The 23,597-nt window shown below is 48.5% G+C and overlaps 4 non-coding genes across 4 annotated transcripts; all 4 read left to right on the forward strand.

Annotated features, from left to right (window-relative positions):
• Window positions 1-4,056: 4,056 nt before the first annotated feature.
• On the forward strand, window positions 4,057-4,128 carry Trnae-cuc. The gene has a single exon. It is a non-coding gene; the product is annotated as a tRNA-Glu (tRNA).
• A 4,550-nt stretch (window positions 4,129-8,678) lies between these two features.
• On the forward strand, window positions 8,679-8,750 carry Trnae-uuc. Its single transcript has one exon. It is a non-coding gene; the product is annotated as a tRNA-Glu (tRNA).
• A 986-nt stretch (window positions 8,751-9,736) lies between these two features.
• Trnah-gug lies at window positions 9,737-9,808 on the forward strand. The gene has a single exon. It is a non-coding gene; the product is annotated as a tRNA-His (tRNA).
• Window positions 9,809-12,945: 3,137 nt separating this feature from the next.
• Window positions 12,946-13,019, forward strand: Trnan-guu. Its single transcript has one exon. It is a non-coding gene; the product is annotated as a tRNA-Asn (tRNA).
• Window positions 13,020-23,597: the final 10,578 nt, after the last annotated feature.

Consider the following 23,597-nt stretch of genomic DNA (forward strand, 5'->3'; position numbering starts at 1 on the left):
TACTAATGTGTGTTACATTTGTTTATGTTGTGTGTTACTAATGTGTGTCACTAATGTGTGTTACATTTGTTTATGTTGTGTGTTACTAATGTGTGTTACATTTGTTTACATTGTATTTCTTTCATTTTGAAAAGAAGTGATGCTGTTTCACCTTGCCTGCCTAAGGCTATTGTTGTAATAAAAAGCAGACTGGCCATAGCCAGGTGGGAGAAAAGATAGGAAGGACTGGCAGCAGAGAGAATTAGCAGGAGAATGAGAGAGACAGAGGGAGACACCTAGGGCTAGAAGTCAGGCAGGCCAGCCAGCCAGACGTGAGAGCAGTGATAGTAAGATACACAGAAAGAAAGGAAAGAATGGTGAAAAGCCCCAAGGCAAAACATAGATAACGAGAAACAGATCAGAATAAGAGCTAAGCTAGACGGAGCATTCATTTTTTATTTTTATTTGTTTTATTTTATTTTTTGTTTTTTTCGAGACAGCCAGTTCTGGAACTAGCAAATGTAGATTAGGCTGGCCTTGAACTCACAGAGGTCCGCCTGCGTCTGCCTCCCCGAGTGCTGGGATTAAAGGCGTGCGCCACCATCGCCCAGCAACCGAGCATTCATAACAAATAAAAAATCTCCATGTCAGGATTTGGGAGCTGGGTGGTGACCCAAAAGAAAAAGCTTCTGGGTGATTCTCCTTTTTCTGCCTCCACCCTGCGGCAGGAGTGCTTTGATTAAGTGTGTTCCGCCACATCAGCCTTTTAACCTGGGGACATAGTTCAAGTCTAGATCTGTAGGGCAAGTACTTTTACCTTCTCTTTCTCCTCCCACTTCTCTCTCATTTTATGGACAATTTTATTGCATTTATTTATTTACTAACTGGGGTTGGGGTGGGGGACACAGCAGGGCTATGGAGGTTAAAAAACAGCTTGCAGCAGGGAGGTGGTGGCCGGCACCTTTAATCAGGAGAGGCAGTGGATCTCTGAGTTCAAGGCTAGGCTGGTCTACAGAGTGGCTCCAGGACAAAGAATCAGCCCTCTCCTCCAACAGTCCAGGGCAGGAAACTCTGCTCATCAGACTTTGCTTTGCTTCTTTCCTACTGCGATCCCGTGTGATGACAGAAGCAAAACGAGGAAGGGCAGGCTGACTCTGGCTCACAGTTCAAGGTCCATCATGGTGGGGAAGCCAGAGACAGGGACTTGAAGCAGCTGGCCCTGTCAGGAAACAAAGAGGAATGAGTGCCTACGGTCACCCAGCTCCTCCCTTCTCTCGTGTAGTCCAGGACCCCAGGCCGGGACTGGTGTCACACACAGTGAGCTGGTCTCATCATCCCAGCACAATCACAATAACCTCCATATATATTTCCTAGGTTATCATAGATTGTGCCAAGTGACAATCATCCCTGTCCATCACAGACATCGACACAGGAGCCTCAGCTCAGCCCTCCAAGATATTAAGCAGCTTGTAAATTGAGGAGGACATTCCTGGGAGGTTTGCTCCTTGTGTATGTATTTCTGTATGTTCCAGGGATCCTTCTGCTGTCACTTCCTGTTGGAGGCTGCAGACCCTTAGACCCTTTACTTTCTCTGCCTGCCCCAGAACCCTTTGCCTGCCGGAGTGAACGGCCTGTTTTCCTGTGCCTGCAGCTGCTCTGAGCACGAGACTCTCATGGGTTCCTGATGGCAGGGGAGTGGTTTCTGGTGGGTTTACAGCTGAAAATCCCAAGAGCTGGGGTTAAGGATCCATATATAAGTTTCCCTGGAGCACAATAAAGTTGGCATTCTTGTTTCAAGGATGACCCTTGTCTCTGTCTGTGTGTGTATGTGTTTCAATCTCCAGCCCCTTGCCTGGCTCACGAACTGTCCAGTAGTCCGGGGCTACAACTTTCTTTCTATTTAGAGCACTTTCAGCCAATCCTTTGGGGTAGAACTGCTAGAGGTAGAGTCCCTGATTTTCCTAACTCCAAGAATCCTTTGATTTTTCTTTGGTTTTTGAAAACTGTTTTTGCTGAATCCATGAATTTGCGGTGATGATGTTGGGTCCGGGAGGGTCACACAAATGATGGAGGGACAGTCCACCGAGTCTGTTACATCAGGGGCAAACTTTATCCCAGAAAAAGAAAAAAAAAATCTCCACGGACACACAAAATTTATCAGCTATAGCTGTGACCATAGCCAGAGATGGGCTTGCATGGCTGTGGCAATGGGTGGTTTCCGAACTCCCCTTTTTTATAGCAAGAAGCAAGCTTTAGGCGTGAACAAATGAATTCCTACAATCTCGAGGTAATACTCAGATACAAATTGCTTTTTGTACCACGTTCACTAACAGGGTTTTCAGTTAAACTGTGTTTGTTTTTGCCCATTGTTTCTCTCTGGCCGTAATGGCCTGGGGTGGGGTGTTATCTATAAAAGCTGACCCTCAGTTTGCCCAAATCCCCAAAGTGTAATTGGATATTATTTATAAGCCAGAGCTGTGGGAATCTCTGTGGACCAAGGGCTAGAGCTCTTCAGGCCGCGGATGTGAGGAGGAGAACCGGGTCTGAGGTTCTCACTGCTGGAAGCGATCATCCCAGGAAAAGCTCCAGGACGCCCGCGGCCGCAGTTCTCACCTGGTCCCCCTCCGCCGAGGGACCCAAACTGGTCCACTGTCATAGGCGGCCGCGATTACCCTGGGTTCGGACGTGGGGCCCGGCGGCTCATGTAAGCGGTGCAAGCGTGGTGCAAGCGTGTGGCCACTTCGTTGTGGAACGGGAAACATTCTTGACATTCGGGACCGCAGGCCAGTGCGGGAGTTCCTACGTACGGTCTTGCGAGGAGGAGGAAGGGCGGTCTCTCCTGGGTGGGTTCCTCCGGTGCCGGCCCGGGGTCCATCGGGTCCCCAGTCTCCTGGTCTGGAAAGATCGTCAGGCACCTGGCGCACGCTTCAGCTGGAGAGCACCTGCTCTATCGAACCTGGACACGAAGTGGCAGGAGCTTTGCGGGCAGCCAGAGTTGCACTGGGTACAACACAAGACTTTCCTGGCGACATATTCACCAGGGACAGCGTCGGCTTGTTCTCCTGACCCCTTAGCAGTTTCCATACATGCCAAACAGGACCTTGTTCGCTATCCCACAGACACAGTCGCTCAAAAAAACGACTTTGTGGGACGCGATGGGGGGCACGACCCTCGGGAGGCAGAGGAAGGCGGAGCTGGGTGAGCTGGAGGTCCAACCTGGTCTAAAGGGGCGTTCTAGACCAGTTAGGGTTACGTAGTGAGATCTGTCTCAAAAACAGAAAAGAATAATTTTCTAAAAGAGACGGAGAAAGATAGAAGAGGCAGGAAGATGAGGGAGTGGAAAGGAATGTGAAGATTAATGAACACTGCGACGCCGACAGCAACTTGCTCCCCGCTGGGATCCATCTGGCTTTCCGCTGTAAGACGGGGACCAAGGTTCAGCAGCCGGAGCCGTCCCCGCAGCCTTAGATCCAGAAATCCATCTCCTTCCCCTCCGCCTAAATCCCTCCAGGCTGACAGGCGTCAGGGGTCTGAAAACCAAGGGGGTCTTCCTCCTGATGTCCGTTCGCCTGGATCTCACCCTGAGATCTCACAGCTGCGGGCCAGGCTGGCTGGAGCCGCAGAGAAACCAACACGGTGAGAGGAACGAGCCCAGTCTGATCCTAGAGTACTTCGGTGCCTGTCCGCTGTGTGATGGAGGTGACAAAGAAGGACAAGGAGCCCCTCCCTGCGTGAGCGTCCCGTGAGCCGGTTCCCACGACAAGAACCAGGAGGACTCCGCTCACCACGCTTACCCGACAGCTTCCCCACCAGGACGCCGAAGGTCGGAGGAAGAGATGTGCCATCCAGGCGCACGTGGTGCGAAGGCTGGAGTGGAGTGGGTTCCATATGCGCTCCCTGTCTGTGGGTTTCAGAGACAGACCTGTACCCAGTACCCAGGCAGTAAATGGGAGAGACGATGATGATGGCCAGGGACGATAGGAGCGAACACAGTGCTTGGCCCACCAACCTAAAAAAACGAGAAAGGTTTCCTCTTCGGTGTTTCCTCAAGGCGGTCAACCTAGCGGGACATCTGTATCCCTGGTGGTCTAGTGGTTAGGATTCGGCGCTCTCACCGCCGCGGCCCGGGTTCGATTCCCGGTCAGGGAACACCTTTTAAGCAGCTTCTCCGCGGTTTTCTTTAACTTCTTAAGTTGTGCTCAGAACAGGATTACAATAGTCTTGTGAATCTTCACTGAGTTTCAAATAAAGGGGTTGAGAGAGGGGAATTGGGGAAACAACAAAAGTTGCGGGAACAGTGGCAACTTTGGAGTCTGCTTTGGAGTCTTCTCCATTTTACAGATTTCCCCCGGGGCATTGGAGAGTAATTCCCACCATCAAGATCTCTGGGTTGGGCTACCGTGGCCCCTTTCCTATGCCAGTGTCATTTCAAAGTTAGTGTTTCCTCTAAGACCAGGGAAAGGCTGTGTCCTCCTAGAGGAGCCCCCTCGTGTCCCTCAGAACCTGGCACCCACTTGGTCCAGACTCTAGGATAACACTGGCCTGAGCTCTATCCTTTTGTGATTTCTAGATTTCCTAATTTTGTAGAACTTACTGGTGGCATTTTATCTTAGCTTACAGAAGTCTTAACTTTATTTCCAACTCAAAGTCCTAATCATGCTGAATTTGCTAAATTTACAATACCAACTTTACCTGTGTGTATGTCAGTGTAGAACATGTGTTTGGTATGTGTAAGGTCCTATTTGAGCACTCAACATCCCTGCTCCCCTGAAAAAGCTGAACAAATAGGTGAATGTTTAAGTTTTGTTGATGCCAAAACACATCTCTTACCTCAAAGGGTAAGAGTTCAGTTAATAAATACAGAGAAATCAGAATGGTACAGAATAATGGGAAAGAGTAAGACAGCAGGACCTTCCCTCTGGGGAGCGTTAGAGGGGAACAGACCTGTATAGTAAGACTTAGAAATGGTTGTTTAGTGTCTGCTCCCCAGGAGAAGTCCTTTTCCCAAGGTCAGGCATTTGGATAAGGGTCTCCTTTCCCTTGGGGCTTGAGGAAAGTTCCGGTTTATTAAAGTGAGCATTCTTTAACCCTGGCCAGAACTTTCAGCCCTTAATTAACAGCTGGGCTGGTGCCTACTGTCAAGGTCAAGGCTAGCTTCCTCAAGCCCTGATTTCAAGCCACACCCAGCTCACGGTCTCACAGTTAATCCTAAACGCAACTACAGAGTATAAAAGGTGTAGTCTCCCCCCCACCCCCCAATTAAACGCTGCTGGCAGCCATCCTGATTCACCCTCAGATCCTGTCGCCTCCTGAACTCCACACTTGGTCTTTGGGACCTGAACACCTTTCCCCCACCCCCTCACCCTTCTCACCCCCACCACCTGCCAGAGCCCCTCTTCTCTACACTAAACAACAGCTGAAGCAAATCCAGGGCCACGCTGTCTAATTCGTCCCTGCTGGGTGCTGTAAGGGGATTGGAAAGATCCAGCGTCTGAAAACTCCCTTCGTAGTGTAGAGAGGCTCAATCTGTTGGATCAGGCGTCTGCCCCTCTGAGATCTGAAGACACACTGGGAGCTGGCACACTGGGAGAAGGAAGAGCTCCCTGATGAGATGGGAAAACTCTGACCCAGGCCTGCTTAAGCCTTTCAGACTCAAGCCTATGCTTCCGGTCATTTGTCATATTGATTTAAAGCTGGGTCTCACTGAGGGAAGCCAAGCCGGGAACTGAAGCTATGGAAGACCACTGCTTTCTGTTCTTCCCAGGATTTGTCGGCCTGCTGGCTTCTCATTCATTCTTTCCTCTTTATTTTTACTTACTTACTGGAGACAGAGGTCTCACTATGTAGTCCCAGCTGTCCTGGAACTCGCTGCTCCCAGATTCACCTTCCTCTGCTAGGATGAAACGTGAGTTGGCACCAAGCCCATCTGAGGCATTTTCTTGATTTAAAGATTTTCTTGATTTACAGATGTTCGTATGGAAAAACATGCTTGTTTTTGAAATATAAATAAAGACAGCGGGAGCTTTTCCCACCCGTCTCTTGTGTAAACCCATCTGGTGGTCAGACAGTTCATTTCTTTGTTCCCAAGCTCCTCCTCGACTCAGGACCTGCAGCGGCGGAATCGTGGGGCAGGAAAAATTGGAAAAATTCTCATCAAAGCAACAGCTCCGCAGCCACTCACCCCTGCAACAAGTACCTGCCTATAAGCAAGCGGTTGCCTTGACAACACAAACACTCCTACAAAAAGCTATGATGCTCGGTTACGTGGATTTTAAGAGTAAGAAAAGTTAATCCTGGGCAGAGAAATCAAAATGGTGACTGTGACGAGGCTTGGGGTTGGGATGACAAGAAAGGACTTAGACTTTTTAGGCTGTTGGAAATCAGTGGTTGGAACTAGAAGACGATGGTTTGTCTTGTCACAATTCATCAGGCTAAACTCTAGATATCTGTGCCCTGCAATCTGTATGAATTATACTCCAATCACTCACTGTGAAGAAAAAGTAGTTGGGAAGTGTCTTGGCGTTTAATTTTAGTGCATTGGTAAGATTATTTAAAATATCGCCATTGCGTGAGAACTCCGATCTCACTTCTAACTTAGAAGTCGAATATGGCTTGAGATAACAAAACGGAAACAAAACTTAAAAATGGATCTGGCCGCATCATGGCATTAAAGCGCTTTGCAGCGAGACTGACCGAGAGGCAGCCCCTCCTCCCTTGAGCCCAAACCAAATTCTCTTGCCTGTGCCTTGGGTGTGTACCAGGCAGTTTCCTTTCGTTATTCTGCCTCAGAATCCTAGGCAAGACTTGCATTGTAGTCGGAGGCAAATGCTGCAGTAACTGGATATTGGAAAGCAAAAGAAAACCATAGTCGCTCCGAAAAAGCCCATTCCCCCGTCTCGGATTCGAACAACAGTTACAGTGTTACTCGCAAATTACTAATAGCTACGCAATAGCTCGCGGATCCGGGCATCTAGGCAAGCATGAACTGCATGCAGTTCTTGAGTTTTCTTAGCGTGTGAGTGTAATGATCGTCGGCTTAGTTTAAAAATTCAGACAGGTAAAGTGCTCCGTCGCTCCTTCCCCTGCCGGCTCTTCTGCCTTCCTCTCGCTAGCCTTGGGCGCCCACAGAAACCCATTCGCGAAGCCTCGCCAGCCAACGAAGTCATCTAGCCTGGGGTTTGGACTCCAGCAGCTCCTGCGGTGTTCTAACCTAGCACAGCGTTCCCTCTCTTCTTCCCCTCCTCCCGCCCTTCCTCTCTGATCAACCTTTCCCACGATCGCCCCAGGCCGAGAGTGGTGCCAAAGCTCCAGTCCACAGCCCCGGCCTCCCCAGAGCAGGCTCTCGTGTGTAAGCACTCTGGATCTGCGAAGGACTGGACCCTAAAACGCACGTGGTTTCTTTCGACAAGTCCTGTCGGGGCCCCGGTCGCGCCCTGGTCGGCGTGGAGACCCCGGCAGCTAGGTGACTTTGGGCGGTGTCTTCGGGGTGTTGTCGGGTTCCCAGCGCCAGGGAAGGGTCGAGGGAGAGCGCGGGACTCATACACTTTGGGAGACTAAATAGCTATCACTGGATTCTTGGTTAGTTTCTTCCTGGCAGTTATCCTGAGTTCGTGTTGAACCGCGGAGCGATATTTTTGTTTGCCACCGTGTAACCCTGGCTGGCCGAGAACTCACTATCTGACCAGGCTAATTGAGGACCAGAAAGTCGCTTCCTGGCTTGTCCGATGACATTAAAGGAGTTCGCCACCACGCCCCACCATTTCTTCTTCATTCTCTTAAAAGTAGTTCTATGAAAGAGACGGAAAGGAGACAGAAAAGCAAAAAGGAAAGGAAATTGAAAGGAAACTCGAAGGAACGCAAACCGGAGATGCGGTCACAAGAATTTTTTTTTTTTTTTTCCTGAAAGACTGAAAGGAAGAGACCGGGAAATGAGTCAGGTAGGGAGAGTATTCAGAAGCGAAGGAGGTAACAGACCTGCGGTCACATACAGGCGTTCTGCACCCTCAGCTTCCCACTCACTATCCGGGGAATCCACGTGGCTCACCGCTGTAAGACGGGGACCAAGGTTCAGCAGCCGGAGCGGTCCCCGCAGCCTTAGATCCAGAAACCCACCTCTCACTTCTGCCTAAATCCGTCCAGGCTGACAGGCGTCAGGGGTCTGAAAACCAAGGGGGTCTTCCTCCTGAAGTCCGTTCGCCTGGATCTCACCCTGAGATCTCACAGCTGCGGGCCAGGCTGGCTGGAGCCGCAGAGAAACCAACACAGTGAGAGGAACGAGCCCAGTCTGACCCTAGAGTACTTCGGTGCCTGTCCGCTGTGTGATGAAGGTGACAGGAAAGGACAAAGAGCCCCTCCCTGCGTGAGCGTCCCGTGAGCCGGTTCCCACGACAAGAACCAGGAGGACTCCGCTCACCACGCTTACCCGACAGCTTCCCCACCAGAACGCCGAAGGTCGGAGGAAGAGATGTGCCATCCAGGCGCACTTGGTGCGAAGGCTGGAGTGGAGTGGGTTCCATATGCGCTCCCTGTCTGTGGGTTTCAGAGACAGACCTGTACCCAGTACCCAGGCAGTAAATGGGAGAGACAATGATGATGGCCAGGGACGGGAGGAGCAGGCGCAAAGCCTGGCGTCAGCCTTAGAAAGTAAGGTTTCCTCTTCGGAGTTTCCTCAAGGGGACCAACTTGACAGGTCATCCGTATCCCTGGTGGTCTAGTGGCTAGGATTCGGCGCTTTCACCGCCGCGGCCCGGGTTCGATTCCCGGTCAGGGAACGTCATTTTAGCAGCTCTTATTCATTCCATGGTTTCTCCTCTAGTCTTTAAACAGCATTTTGGGGACACAAAATCCCCAGTCTTGGCCTCAGAAGACCCCAGAAGTGTTGTCTTTGCTGAGTTTGAAATAAAGGGATTGAGAGAGGGGGAAATGGGATGTTAGTTCCAATTTTTCATTTTCAAACAAGAGGAAAACGAAACCTCTGAAACAACAAGAGTTGTGAGAACAGTGACTCTTTAATTCCCATAAACTTCCAACTCAGCATCTTTGGAGTCTTTGGAGTCTTCTCCATTTTACAGATTTCCCCCGGGGCATTGGAGAGTAATTCCCACCATCAAGATCTCTGGGTTGGGCTTCCTTAGCCCCTTTCCTTTGCCAGTGTCATTTCAAAGTTAGTGTCGTTTCCTCTAAGACTAGGGGAAGGCTGTGTCCTCCTAGAGAAGCCCCCTCTTGTCCCTCAGAACCCGGCACCCACTTGGTCCAGACTCTTAGAGAAGCTTCAGGTAGATGCTATTTGGATTTCCCCGAACAGGACAGGCCCACTTTTCCAATGAGTCTATTTTAGTCACGGTTTCTGTGGCTCTGATGAAACCCAATGACCCAAGCAGTTTGAGGAGGGAAGGGTTTGTTTGGCTTATACACCCACATCGTGGTCCTTCATTTGAAGGACGCCGAGACAGGATCTCCTCAGAACAGGAACCTGGAGGCAGGTGCGCCTAAGGCGCCGACAGACACGTGCACTCGGTGCAGCTCCCAAAGCAGCAGGGAGAAGTCACTTCTGTTTAGGACCGCGAAGCCTCGGAAACCAGCAGAGACCTATCGGGCAGGACTGTATGGATCCCAAAGGGGCGGACGGCTCACCCCTCCCTACCCAGCGCTCGGCGAGAACAAACAAAGAGAACAGGGCAGAACCAGGCTGAATGGGACAGAGGCTTGGTCAACAGCACCAGCGCCAACGGGACAACCATCGCCGGGCGCGTGGCACGCCGTGATCGTATAGTGGTTAGTACTCTGCGTTGTGGCCGCAGCAACCTCGGTTCGAATCCGAGTCACGGCACTATCGTCCTTCTGCCCAGCGATATTTTGCTACAAGCTCACCTGCGCGATTCTTGGATCACTGCGTTTGTGCAGCTCACAACAGCCTGTTTCCAGAATTGCCCCCAGGGGGTGGGGTCTTCCCAATTAAACGGGATAAACGGGACGAAACTGAACGCCTTCCAAGCTGTGTGTGCGTTCTATTATACTGCTGCCGTGTTTTTGACAAACGTTATTCACACCCAGGTCAGGTTACTTTTAGTTACTTTACTACAGCAAGACCATTAGTGACTACTGACCTATTCATGACCGACTTCCCTCCCTTCCCTCTTCCTCTCTTCACCTTCCTTAATATAGGGTCTCACTATTTAGCCCTGATGGACTTGCAAGTAGTTCAGGCTGGACTCAGACTCAACGGAGATCCACTAGCTTCTGCCTCCCAAACGGTGGGACTAAAGTCTGTGCCACCATGCCTAACCTAAGTCTTATTTCTTGATAGTAGCATGAATATATGGACCATCCACCTTGATTCTCAAAAAATGTCATGTTACTTCCACGCGTTTGAAGTCCGTTTGTGTTGGTGTACTTATCACGCCTTCATTTGATATCCTTTCTGTTTCGTGGGGTGTGTGTGTGTGTGTGTGCGCGCGCGCGTGTGCTTACGAGCACACTGTGCATTCATCAAAAGGTTTAGGGCATGCTAAGTACTTTCTTCACCCTTGAGCTACAGAGCCAACCCTGTATCTTTCTCCGTCTTCTATTTGAGTAATGTCGCCCTCTTCTGTCTGGTACTGGAATGTGGAGTTTCCTCCTTCAGCTCAAGCCCCAGGAGAAACAGTGTACATACATAAAGACTTCTGCTCTTGATGAAGGGCAACCCATGCTACTTTAAATATATATTCTGTTTTGTTTTTTGTTTTGTTTTTTTTTTAGAGACAGGGTTTCGGGGCTGGAGAGATGGCTCAGTGGTTAAGAGCATTGCCTGCTCTTCCAAAGGTTCTGAGTTCAATTCCCAACAACCACATGGTGGCTCACAATCATCTTTAATGAGGTCTGGTGCCCTCTTCTGGCCTACAGACATACACACAGACAGAATATTGTATACATAATAAATAAATAAATAAATATTTAGAGACAGGGTTTCTTTTTGTAGCCCTGACTGTCCTGGAACTCACTCTGTAGAGCAGGCTGGCCTTGAATTCAGAAATATACCTCTAGCTCCAGAGTGCTGGGATTAAAGGCGTGCACCACCACCTCTCAGTTAAATAGATCCAAGGAGGGAACAAGCAGATCGGGGTAGATGCATGGGACTGAGACATTGTATGGGGTGGTGGGGGATTGGGAGTGTCTGTCAGAACAACAATAAATCACATGGGTAATAATAAAAAATTTGTCAAAAGCTTCAGAAGAATACTTTCCAGCCCTCACAATGTTAGCAAAGGCATGACCAACTGTTTGTAGTTAAGACTGAATATACCTAAGCCTGGGCATCCCAAGGGAGCACCATCACAACAGGAACAAACACTGACAGAAAGAGTGATGGCCCATGCCTGCACTCTAGCTAGAAGTAAGATGATTGGCTAGCGAGAGGAGAGGATTCTACCTTAGGGGTCACTGACATGCAGCAATAATTGGTGGCCCCTGCCCTGCAAGAGGTTGTGATGTAAAAAGTGAGAACCTCCTGCTTTGTCTGGGGGACGTTACTCTCCCTCTTTTTAGCGACACACAAACAAAAGAAATCCAGTGACGGTGAAGGGCAGGGCTGGAACTGGAACCACTGTGGTCCCTCTGTGCTTCCCACGCAGAGGCCGAGGGAAAGCAGAGGGCCCTCAGCACAGCAGTTGAAGCCTTGACCATCCCTGGCTCTCTGCCACACACACCATCAGAAATCCTCCACTCTGGGTCTGCTCTTTAGTAACTCAGAAAAGCAGAAGAGGACATCGCTTCCCAGGGCCTGTGCCATACGTCCCATCTACAGCCAGAGCCTACCTGCTTCTCATGGTCTGACCTGTGCCACTGTTGGCACTGCAGACACCACTGCATGGGACCTTGCTCCTCCAGACCCTCCATCAATCCCCACAGTGTCCCTATCTGATACAAGTGGCTGTCCAGCTCTTTCCCACTTTTGTGGAGTCTCAGGATCTGACCCTGTCTCTTTGGCTCTCTTATGTCCACTCTCATGTCCACTCCTCTTATGTCCACTCTGTTACCAAACTAGCCCCAGCTGGCCTGTGCCTCACATTCCCTTTACATTGGTCTTAGGAATGACATCTTTAAGAAATTATGTCCTGAATTAGTTAGAACATCCCTTCGGGTCTGGAGTTTTTGTCTTAAAGTCCAGGAGCACTTGTAGGAAACTATGTCTCACATTTTGGTTTGAGACTCCAGAATTTCCTTAATTCGTTCCTGCACTTAACACGCACTAGACCCGGGCTCGGGACCAGCACACCCCTAGCTGAAAGACAGAAGCCGTTGCTAGAAGCAATTCTTCTGGTTAATTCAAAACAAAATAAAACACCCCTCATGATTTTATTGTCTTCCTATCGTAAATTAGCTTCAAGCTGCAACAGCTCAGTTCAAAGAAACCTTTCTCTCGGACATGCCCCGGGGCTCCGCCGGGCTCCGCCTCCTCTGGTCTCCGCGTTGCGAAGTCCCCAATCCCACCCCCAGACCACCCTCGCTACCGCCGGCACCTCTCCACTCCGGGTCAAGTTCGTCCATCTCCATCCCGTCCGGACTCCCTGAGCACTGGCACCTCACTCGACGCCTTTCCCACACGTGTCCCGCTGAGGTTCCAGCACACACCTGGGGTGACCAGTCTTCGCGCGTCCATGCTCGGGGTCTCAAAGGACCGGACCCTAAAGCGCACTTGGGTTCCTTCGCGGAGTCCTGATGGTCTCCGAGACCGCGAGTCCGCCAGCGTGGAGTCCACGGAGGCCACGACCCCCGGGTGACGGCGGGGTCCCAGCGCCCCGGAGTCTCCGGGTTCATAACGTTCGCGCGAGTTTGGGAAGCGGCCGTGGGACACGCGGGGCGCTCGGCCAGTTTGCTTTAGGCCTCCTGTTCCGGATACTCGGCCGCGGCACGGTGAGTATCCCAAGTGTGGGCGCCGCGGTGACGGCTGACTCACCAAGGCGAGCCGTCAGCATATCGAGCACCGTCTCTGTGGCGCAATCGGTTAGCGCGTTCGGCTGTTAACCGAAAGGTTGGTGGTTCAAGCCCACCCAGGGACGATTGCTTTTAGCCAACAGCATGCACCCTCTTACATCCTTCTTACAAACTTGCGAAGGGCACGAAAAGCCCTACATCACGTGTCTACTAAGCACTATTTATGGCCAGGCCGGGTAGTGAAAACAAAAGAGTCAGTTTTTATTTTGGCGGAAAGGGGGACACCTGTCTACAACCCTCTCCTGCTGTCTTTGGTTTATGGGGATGGCTAGAGTGGGAATCCTTTCTTAATAAAGGAAAATTACGGACAAGTCACCAAAGCACAGGAAACCAGACCAGATTTTAATAAAACAGGTAAACTACTATACACCACTGGCTAAAGATACGCTTATAACAAGGGCGGCCGCAACGTAATTCGTAATCACAAAATCCTAGAACCGATTTGGAAACACACACACACACACACACACACACACACACACAAATCACAAAAATGGGCAGGCCGGGTCGTGTTGGTAAGGAGTCTAGGGACTGGCAGGAAAGGTTTTGGCCTCTGCAGGTGAGCAGCGTCTACGGAGGCTCTGGACCGCTAGGTGGTTTGCTCCCCAGCTCTTCGGAAGAACCACAGAGCAGTGCGTGCCCTCCCCAGGTGCCCCAGACACCGCGGAGAGGAGGGTGATGGGGGGGCTATCAGGTGCTGGAGGGAAATACTGCACTTGCAAGAGTGGCATCGACCCATCGATTTCACCGTTAGCGACGGCCCTCACCACCCAACCGAGGCACGGGCGCCTGTACTTTGTGCCGCTCCAAACCTCACTGGCATTGGAAAAAAAACACTTCTGCAGGACAGGCCGGTTGAAGGAAGCCTCGGAAACCCGTCCGCGCCGGGCTGAGCTTGACTGAGGCTCAAGCGAGCACCTACCACAGTCAGGCGCGTGGCTGACCTTGATCGTATAGTGGTTAGTACTCTGCATTGTAGCCGCAGCAACCTCTGTTCGAATCCGAGTCACGGCAGTTGTTGCCCTGTCGGTCTGGTGTGCTGCTTTCTTGCCCCCAACCCAGTCTCCCTAGTTCAAAACACTATTATTACAGTTTGCCGATTCACGCTGTCTTCCGTGGACTCACAAAATCACCTTCACTGCCAATCACCCTAAGACCCAGGGCATCATCTTTGAGCAACACCCTACCTCTAGTTTTGGTCATGTCAGCATGATGCAGGGTCTGACTGTTCCTATCTGGTATTTGTCTTAGTAATAACACATTAGTGGGAAATCTTGTTTTCTTTGTCCTGCCCTCCCTTTATGTGTCCTCCCCCATTCCTAGTGATGGCTCCTAGTAATGGAGTCTCAACTGGCCATCTCCTTCACCAGGCAAGGATTCCAGTGGTAGGACTGGGCTGCATTCAATTCAGTTGTTGGTCAAGGGTGCCCCATGGAAATCTCCAAACCACCCAGGCTGCTGCTAAGACACAGGGCAGATCTCCAGAAACTGCCAGCAGGACCCATTGCTGAGGTAACATCCACACATGACATGGGGATCATCTGGGTCATACAGGAAGCCTGCATCCCTACCTTCTAGTCTCTTGGGTAAGGGAGGGTACTCTACGGGCTATCGAAAGAGAAAAGCAGACGCCAACCAACCCAGTCACAAAACCCTTCACCTACAAAATGTCCTGCCTAGAAAATATGAAGGACAATGGTGGCCCAGAACTTGTGGGAATAGCAAACCAGTGTCTGAATTGACTTAAGGCACACTCCACCAGAAGGAACTCACACCCAACAAACGCCTGGGTAACCAAGAACCAGAGTAGATAGGTAGATAGTAGATAGCACAGTAGTAGTCATCCCAGAGACAGAGACCAAGGGTAAAACCATACACTACTGGTCTCTGGGTTTCAACTATTGGGCTACCAACTATCTATCTATCTATCTACCATACCTCTCCTTGTTTATAGTCTTGCACAGAAACACTCTCCACAGGAGGTATGTGGCCCCGATACAGGCTCCTTTTACTCCAATTAGTCATAAGGCTCCTCATAATATTGCTTTCTTAGACTATCAAGAGGGGTTCCTTACCCCACCTCTCTACCCACAATACGATCTTCTCAAATTCTGCCTTTGATTAGACAGTCCTAACCTGTATTGTCAACCTAGATGAGAGATGAAGAAATCCATTCCAATCAGACAGTCAGCGATGCTGGGTCTGGGTCCGGAACCGATGTGAGCCCTGCATGGATATATGGCAGCCTAAGACAATTAGCATGCCTGCTTCATGTGCCTGTCTCTACAGGTCTCAAGAAACTTCTGTCTTTGGTTGGAGCTGATCCAATCTACTGATAGAGCACATAGGACTGGGAGGACAAAGTCAAGTGCAGGGACTGGAGAGATGGCTCATGCATTAAGAGCTCTTTTGACTGTCTAAGAAACACATGACAGCAAACAAACCTCTTTAATGTGCTTTCCAGGTGGAAACCACTGCCCTCATTTGGACACTGTGGGAATTGTATGTATGTGGTGGCAAAACACCCACAAGTAGAAATAAAAGCACCACAAAATGACCCAACATATCTTGGAGGACATTATTTCTGCTGTGCAGTTATAACTTCTGCATATCACTCATATTTCAAGAAGAACAGAGGCAGATTGCATTGCATTTCCTGATTTCTTTTGTACATTCCTTCGTTGAATGTTCTTATTTCCTGAGAGGCCAGAAACAATGTAGTTGTGTGATGTCAGACTCTCCTCTGTATGCTGTGAATATGTTTTACTACTATTGGTTAATAAGAAGGCTGATTATGCCAAGAGTCAGGCAGAATATAGCTACACAAATCCTAACAGAGAAACAGAGAGAAGGAAGGCAGAGTCCAGGAGATGTTATGTAGCCAGCGGAGGAGTGGGATGCCAGAGAATTAGTGATAAATCAAAGCCATGTGGCAATACACAGCTTATAGAAATGGGTTAATTTAAAGTAAGAACTAGCTATTAATAAGCCTGAGTCATTGGCCAAACAATTATAATTAATATTAAGCCTCAGAGTAATTACTAAACAGTCATGGGACAGGGCAGAACACAGAAAAGCTTCCGACTACAGTTAGTTGTGTTTCCCTTCAGTTTGCTCTGCATGATGATGTCATGAACATGTTGTACAGTGTGTGTACTACATTCTACTGAAGCTAAATATATGATCTCTGGGATGCAATATGTCTAGTTTCTCTGTAGACTAGTGGGTATATACAGAGTAGGCCATGCCATCCGTATCTATATCCAAGGTGCCATCTGCCTGTGTAGACCATGGCTGGGAAATCACTGTGAAGCCCAAGCTACCTGGAACTTGCAGTTACAGATCCACGCCTGTGAGTTGTGGGTTTACAGGAGTGTGACAGCTCACCTGACTAAAGAAGACTCTTAAGAGTGAAAAGTTGGAAATAGCTTTTTACTCATAAAACATTCATTTTATTCAATGGGGGCTTTAAGACAGCGATCATTAAAGACAGTGTGTAACCTTAGCAAACTATTAAAACAATGGTAATAATAAAAGAAATAACAAAAACTTACACTAAAATGAAGAAAACCAAAAAAAACTAATGCACAGATATACTAAGATATAAACCAAACCAAACCAAAACAATCTAAAACATAACAAAAACAACCAACCAAATAAAATTAAGCAAATTTCCCACTTTCCCTTGGAATATTAAGAAAAAGCATATCAATAACATAAGACACGAGGAAGTGGATTAGTCTCTGTAGTGAATTATCATCACCAACACTTGTGAGTGATATGGGGTCAGCATCAGCTCTGCACTAGAGAGAATCTTGGGCTTTTGGGTGTGGTCTGTCTGGATAGCAGTGTGACAGAGTCTTCCTTGTCAGATTCCACATCACATACGCAGTCAGCTTGCCAAAGCCCTTGACAGTAGCTGACAGAATGACTCTTGCTCACCCAAGTATCTCCCTCCATGTTGTTTTGCCCACTTGGTGATGGATGTTCGGCTTCTGAGTAATTTGTGGGGTGTCCTCTGAATCTCAAGCTTATTTCTGATGCAGTCTTTTCTCTGGAAATTGTGAGCCAACAGAGGTGAATCAGATTGTGGCTGGATCCTCTAATGATTGGTTGATATTTGCCTCAATGTTGTGCTCACAGCAGAAAGGGACATGGCTTTTTCAGAGGAGGCCTGGATCCTGGAGTGTAGAATGTCATGCCTTCAAGGTGTCTCTGGTTTCCTCTGGGCTTCTCAGTTCTCTTACGAGGTGCTGTCAGAGAAGAAATAGAAATCAGACATAGAAACAGTCTCTCTGGGGGCACTGGCAAGAACAAAATTGGGGCTATTCACCCCTAGTAAAGAAAAATCAAGGAAGAAAACCCACACTGTGAATCCCCTGGTTGGTGGGAATGGGGCTCAATGGTGGCTCACTTGCCTGGCACATAGTGCTCCTGCTGCAGCAGCTCCATCTGCAGGAGGCTCTCCTCCTGGGCTGTGGTCTGTTCCAGTTCATGCTGGAGATGTTCAAACCTAGAGGAGGAAGGCAGCTGGAACACAGGCCTGGTGGGGCCCTGCCATGTCAGCTTTTGAGTCCCCACCAGCTAGACAACCCAGCATCACCTTTTAGCTGAGCTCAATGACTGCTTCATCAAGGGAAAAGGGTCAGAGGCCCCTGGACTGGATTTTTTCTTCAACGTTTAAAAACTGCTATGAGTTGAACTGGAAAATACACTGTTAACAACATATTTTCCAACAGTCCATAAACTTTATTTTGGAGGAGTATCAATGTCTGAGTCAGATATTCCTGGCCTTGATTGGATACCAGGTGAAATGTGAGCAACCTGTAAAACTCTATGTCTGCCCTCTAGTGGAGCCCACACAACACTGCAGGGAAGGCTCTGATTATTCCTACAGCCCAGAACCTGCATGGGCTAATTTGTCAACTCCTAATCTGTTTAGGGCAGAGTAAATCTTCTCACAGGAAACTGACGAACCCTGCAGAGAGCCTGCAATCAGCAGGAGTGTGCTGTGTTCAAATCAGTCAAAGACTAGAAATTTATCTCTAAATGTGATGTTTCTGAGGGAAAGTAAAGTGGCAGAGGACACACTGTCCTTCACAATTTACCTGCCGCTTCTCACAGGAGAAGAAGGGGACACAAACCCCAGAAGACCAAAACCAAACATATTGTTTTCTGGACAAAACTTCCCGGTGATTAGCCAACTCGATACTCTGAGATATTTTTTCCCTGAATGTGGATGGGAGCCTTGCCAAATAGACTAAAACCCAAACAGGTCAGAGACCCCGAAACAGAGAATCCACTAGACTACAACTGCTTCTGTCAGTCCGTGCTCCTACCTCATCTGGGACTCAGTGAAGTGATGCTGCAGCTTTCCTGCCAAGTCCCTTTGCTGGGTAACCAGTTTCTTCCGCTTCAGCAGGAATTGAAGGTGTTCCTCCAGTCTTTGATGTTCCTATTCATTAGAGGATTGTGTTCTTAGGGCAGGGTTGTCTGTGCACACGTACACAAGTGTGCATGCATGTTCACAAACACAAACACACTTACACAGTCGTGTTCATCACAAGTACATGGATGCTCACATACAAGCACACTGCATTGCATCCACATGTGTAGTTCCTAGCTAACAATATGGAAGAAGAGATCACCTGGGAATCTATGAAGAAGAGAGTTAACTTTCATTAGCCCACCCCACCCCCCCCGTATTATAGACCAGGTACAGGGATGTGTTGATATGATGAGGAATGTGTACTTTGTCTTTGTTTTGATAATTTTCATTATATGTCTACTTTATATGTGTGGGGGTTTTGCCTGCCTGTGTGTCTATGCACCACATGCACGCCTGGTCCCTGGGAGAAAAACACAGTGGGCAGAGCAGTCAATGTAGTGCTTGCCTTGTGCACCCAGGCCACAAATGATGGATGTCAGGGTTCCTTGATCAGTTATCTAAGCTTGCATACAAGTTTTCCAGTCTGTTCATTAAAGTCTTAGTTCCGTGGTACAGGACCACTGCCTGATGGTGGACCAGCCCCTTCCTCTCACTCAGTACTTTCCCGTGGCTCCAAGAAGGGCAGCTTCCTCCAACAAGAACGCTCTAAACCACAGGTTACCTCATTTTCTGCCCAAGGAGTTTGAGCAATGAGCTCAGAAATCCAGAAAATCTCTACAAGCAGGAGTCAAAATAAACCTTTCCGTCCAGTGAGATGATTGTGTCAGGGATTTCTCTAAGTAACAGAAGGCTGACTGACTCCTGGTCAAATAGTACATCTATTACTTCATACTTAGCAATATTCCATGGAAGGACTTGACTTCATTGAATTTTTACTCATCATTGTTGGGCATTTGAATATTTTCTGGATTGGGTTGCTCTGAGGAATGCTTCTATAACCCAGGTGTCCCCTAGATTCTCTGTGACCCTTAATTCTCATTTTGAGATTACTGCATCATTTGGAGACTGCAATTCAAGTTTCTGAAAAATTATACATAGCTTCTCACAGGGCTACACAATTTTCCTTCCTAGCAATATCTGAGGATCCTCTTTTCTCCCAACCCCCATCAGGCCAACTTGAACTCAGTGTAAAGAAGCTTGGAATGAAAGCAGCTTCTGAGCGCTGCAGACACAACATGCAGTGAGTGCTTTAGACGATGATGAGCCTGAGTGGGCTGCACTAAGACAGCCTGTTCTCACAGCTCAGCATGGCTATGGGACTTCTGCTGGGGGAGACACCTCTGCAGTTCAGCATCTCTTAAATGACAAAATCCACGCCAAGATCCAGAAACAAAGTGAACCAACTCAAGATTGGACAAGGGTGAAAGGAAAATGGCAGCAGGCAATGATGAGGAGAACGAAACAGGATGCAGAGTCGTTATGGGCAGTCACCTTTCACCCAGAGCAGAGAAGGACACACATCCTAAACCAGGCTTTCCTGCTCTCAGGCACCTTGATTCACCTCAGCATCCTCTTTCTCACCTCAATGTCCTGCATTACCTTGGTTTTCTGCAAAGGATTTCTTTGCAGATGAATATTTATGTCTCTACAAACACCTGAAAATCTTTTAGCTGCATGAGTTTTGTGGTCCTTTGTTCTACTTAGCTGGGTGGACATGCCAAAGATGGGAGCTCCATGTACTCTGTGACTGATGCAAACTGATGCTGACCAGAGCAGGAACAGTACTTTCTATTAACACTGGTCTCCGTCATCCTTAAAGATGTCCATCATTCCATGAGTGGACACACATATAGAAGCTTAAACACATATTCTCAAACCCACAAAGATACATATAAACACAACACACACACACAATAGCACACACACACACACACACACACACACACACACACACACACACACACATTCCTCCTGAACCCAGAAAAGCAAAGGAAAAGACTACAATGTTGCAGCACCTTTCCTGCTGCAGGGGGAGGCAGCGGTCCTCAGTGCTGTCTCTCAGTGCTCTTAGCACTGGCTTCTGCCCTAGTCAGAACTTCTTTCCCCTTCCAGGAAAGTTCTTCATCTCAAGACTCACTGATCATACAGGTGAGTGAAAAACATCTGCACACCTGAGCTTGACCACAAAAGACCAAGTCCCAAAGGAAGACACTGCACATGAAGCCTCTCGATAGCTCTAAGCTGACCCATTATAGTCTCCTAAGAAATCTTACCCAGGCTCCTCCAGAGAACACCTTGATAGCACTAGAGAATGAGACTGACCCATGGTCATGACCCAACAACTTTGGACCATAACACAGAACATATAATATGAAAATAGCCTCAGATTAGTCAGTAGGAGCCTAGTGAGGTCAGCACAGTGTTGTTCTGAAATGCAGCTCTCTGTACAACTATGAGGGGATCTGTACTAAGACATAACCATGCGCATGATAGAGTGAGCATCACATGTCAGCAAAGAGACAGACTGCAGGTTCCTTGTTGTGAAGCCAATGAGACAAACGAGACATTTCCTGGGAGGTTGCCTCAGTTCAGTGAAAGGAAAGATCTACTTTTTATTTTCAAAATAGCTCTGGGGTTTGAATTTTCTTTTACAAAACACATTAGTTCCAAAATAGTTCTTTGTCTTCCTTATAAAACAAAGCAGTTAGCAATAAGATGAGACAGAAAAAGATAGGAATCTCTATCTGTGAGGAGACAGGAGATCCAAAGAGCTCTGGCCTGGTAGCTTAAGCAGAACAAAAATATTATGTTCTAGCAAACAAATGATCCCCAGGTCCTTGTCCTCGCTCGCTCGCTCGCTCGCTCGCTCACTCACTCACTCACTCACTCAAAGCTCTGTGATTCTCCCTATGTGGCTCCCAGCATAGAACCCTTCCTACATACTGACATGTAGGTGTGTGATATGTGATTTACAAATCCCCTCAAAGAACTGCAGCTTCTACCAGAGCAGGATGGTTTCTTTTCCAGTCAGGTTGTGTCTTCCCAGAGGTTACTCCCCAGAAAGACTTGTGAAGGATCCCATAAATGAACTCTTAGATGGAATGGAGGTGGTCAGCTGAGTAACTGAATGGACGGTTATATGGCAGTGTACATGGGTGTGGGTTTGTGGCTAGATAGGTGGGCAGCTTGCTCCTGCTGCTTCAGCTTACCTGCTGCTGCTTTGTCAAGAGGTCACAGATCTTCTCAAGGGCCTCCTCACAGAGCTTCTTTGTCTCCTCACAGGACTCTTGCAGGAAGATCTGCTCCTGCTGCAGCTTTCTGTTGTCCTCTCTCAACATGCCCACTTTTTCCTTCATCTGTGTCCTTTCCCTCAGAAGCCGGCTGTGGAGGGTGCTTAACCATCACAAATAATGATGAGCTCCAGTCCATCTCCATTTGCCACTCCTACCTACTAATACCACCTTCCTTGCAAGGTTCTATGTCCTCAGACAGCCCCAGACTGCAGCCCACATTAGCTATGTCAGTATCACCAAGATGATGTACCTCTGAGAACAAGATTCTGCACCCCCAACACATGCCGGTCCTACACTGATCATGGTTTTGGGAGAACATTATCAGGTATAGAGCAAACCTTCTGAGGGAGGACAGAGGACCCAAGAGGAATACATTCCACATCTGTGTCCCATATCAACAGGCTCTTTAAGTCCCTGTTAAAGTCCCAGACACCATTCATGGTGCAAACCATGTTTTCTATCTAGAAGTTCTGAGAGGTGACAGGACAGTGTTGGGAGGGGCTCTCAGACTCCTTGCAATTGGGAGAAATCAGTCTTGGAGGACAAGCTAGAAGCACAGCCCTCACTCTGGTTCAAAGAGAAATAAGTGCAGCAGCTGTCCTTCCCAAGTGCGGGGTCCCATCCAATCAGACACTCACCTGTATGAGATTGTCTTCTCAGTCAGCTCCTTGCACTTGCAAGAGTCCTCACTAATTTCCTTGGGGAATTTCTCCAGCTCTGACGTCTCCTTCTGATGATCCATTTTCAGCTCCTCAAGCTCAGAATTCAGCCTGTGGTAGAGCATGGGACCAGGAACAAAGAACCCCATGAACACAGTCATCAGAACCCCATGAACACATGAATTACGGCTGGGTCTTGGATTATCCTAGTGCACTAGATGTCATGTCCTGAATCCTAGGTACTAAGACCTGTTGATATTTATTAGACTTGATAAACTGCTCCAGGGCCAGGAAGGCAGAGCAGCAGGATGGAGACAGACAGGGCTACATGAGCTTCCTCATAGGCCTGGAGAAACAAACTAGCTCTTTATAAGATGTCCCAGGAGTCTGTGCTATGGGTCTGGGCCTACCTGAAAACTCTGATGTCATGTCTCCTGTCTTCAGAAAAAAAAATATTTATTCTGTGTTCCTGTTATCACAAGGATACTCAGAACTCATAATCAGGATTTCCATGGAGGAGACCGTACAGTACAATGACTCTATAAACTCCCCAGGGAATTCCATTCAGTCACCAAGGCGAGCACAAAGAATGAGGGCAGGGATGCTCAAAGTGGGACTCCAGGGCCTGAGCACTTATATCACCTGAGACTCTGAGGCAGACAGATCCTCCGCCCTGCTACCAATCTCTGACTCACAGGATCTGGACAGATAAACACATGAACACACACACTGTCAGGGAACCCCTCAGAGACAGTACAGAACACACCAGACACCACAGCACAAAGGAGATTTATGGACTCAGAAGAGCAATCATGGAATAGGTACGCTGCCTCTGAATCAGGCAAGAATTGAGAGCAAGCAACCAGTGTTTTTTCTCAGCAGTGGGTTTTTAAGAAGATAAGGGGAAGTCTGTGCTAGGATGAGTTGGTGAGACCTGATTGGACAGCTTAGCCAGAATAGCCAAATAGTGAATTTTGATTGCTGGACCTTTGTGTTTGGCTTCAGAAATGAGTCAGTGGTCAAATAATGGTATGAACCTGGAGGACAAATTTTAGAAATTTGATTTAACGTTATATCAAGTGAGAGGGAAGTGAAAAGGGCAAAATCTGCCACTGCCATATTGGCAATGTTTGGGCCTGTTAGCTCTTCACACACATAAACCCATACACAAGTAGAATGCCAGAGACATGCAGGTAGGTGGCATTATCTCAGAGTATAAGGAACAAGAGCAGAGAGATGCCAGGATGAGCTCCAGGCCTTCCAGTCACACACTAAGATAAACCAAGTGGGGTCAGGCCCTGC

This window comes from Microtus oregoni, unplaced genomic scaffold, assembly GCF_018167655.1.
Source record: "Microtus oregoni isolate MIOR12 unplaced genomic scaffold, Mior012 000007F_ref0000211, whole genome shotgun sequence".
NCBI classification, from domain to species: Eukaryota; Metazoa; Chordata; class Mammalia; order Rodentia; family Cricetidae; genus Microtus; species Microtus oregoni.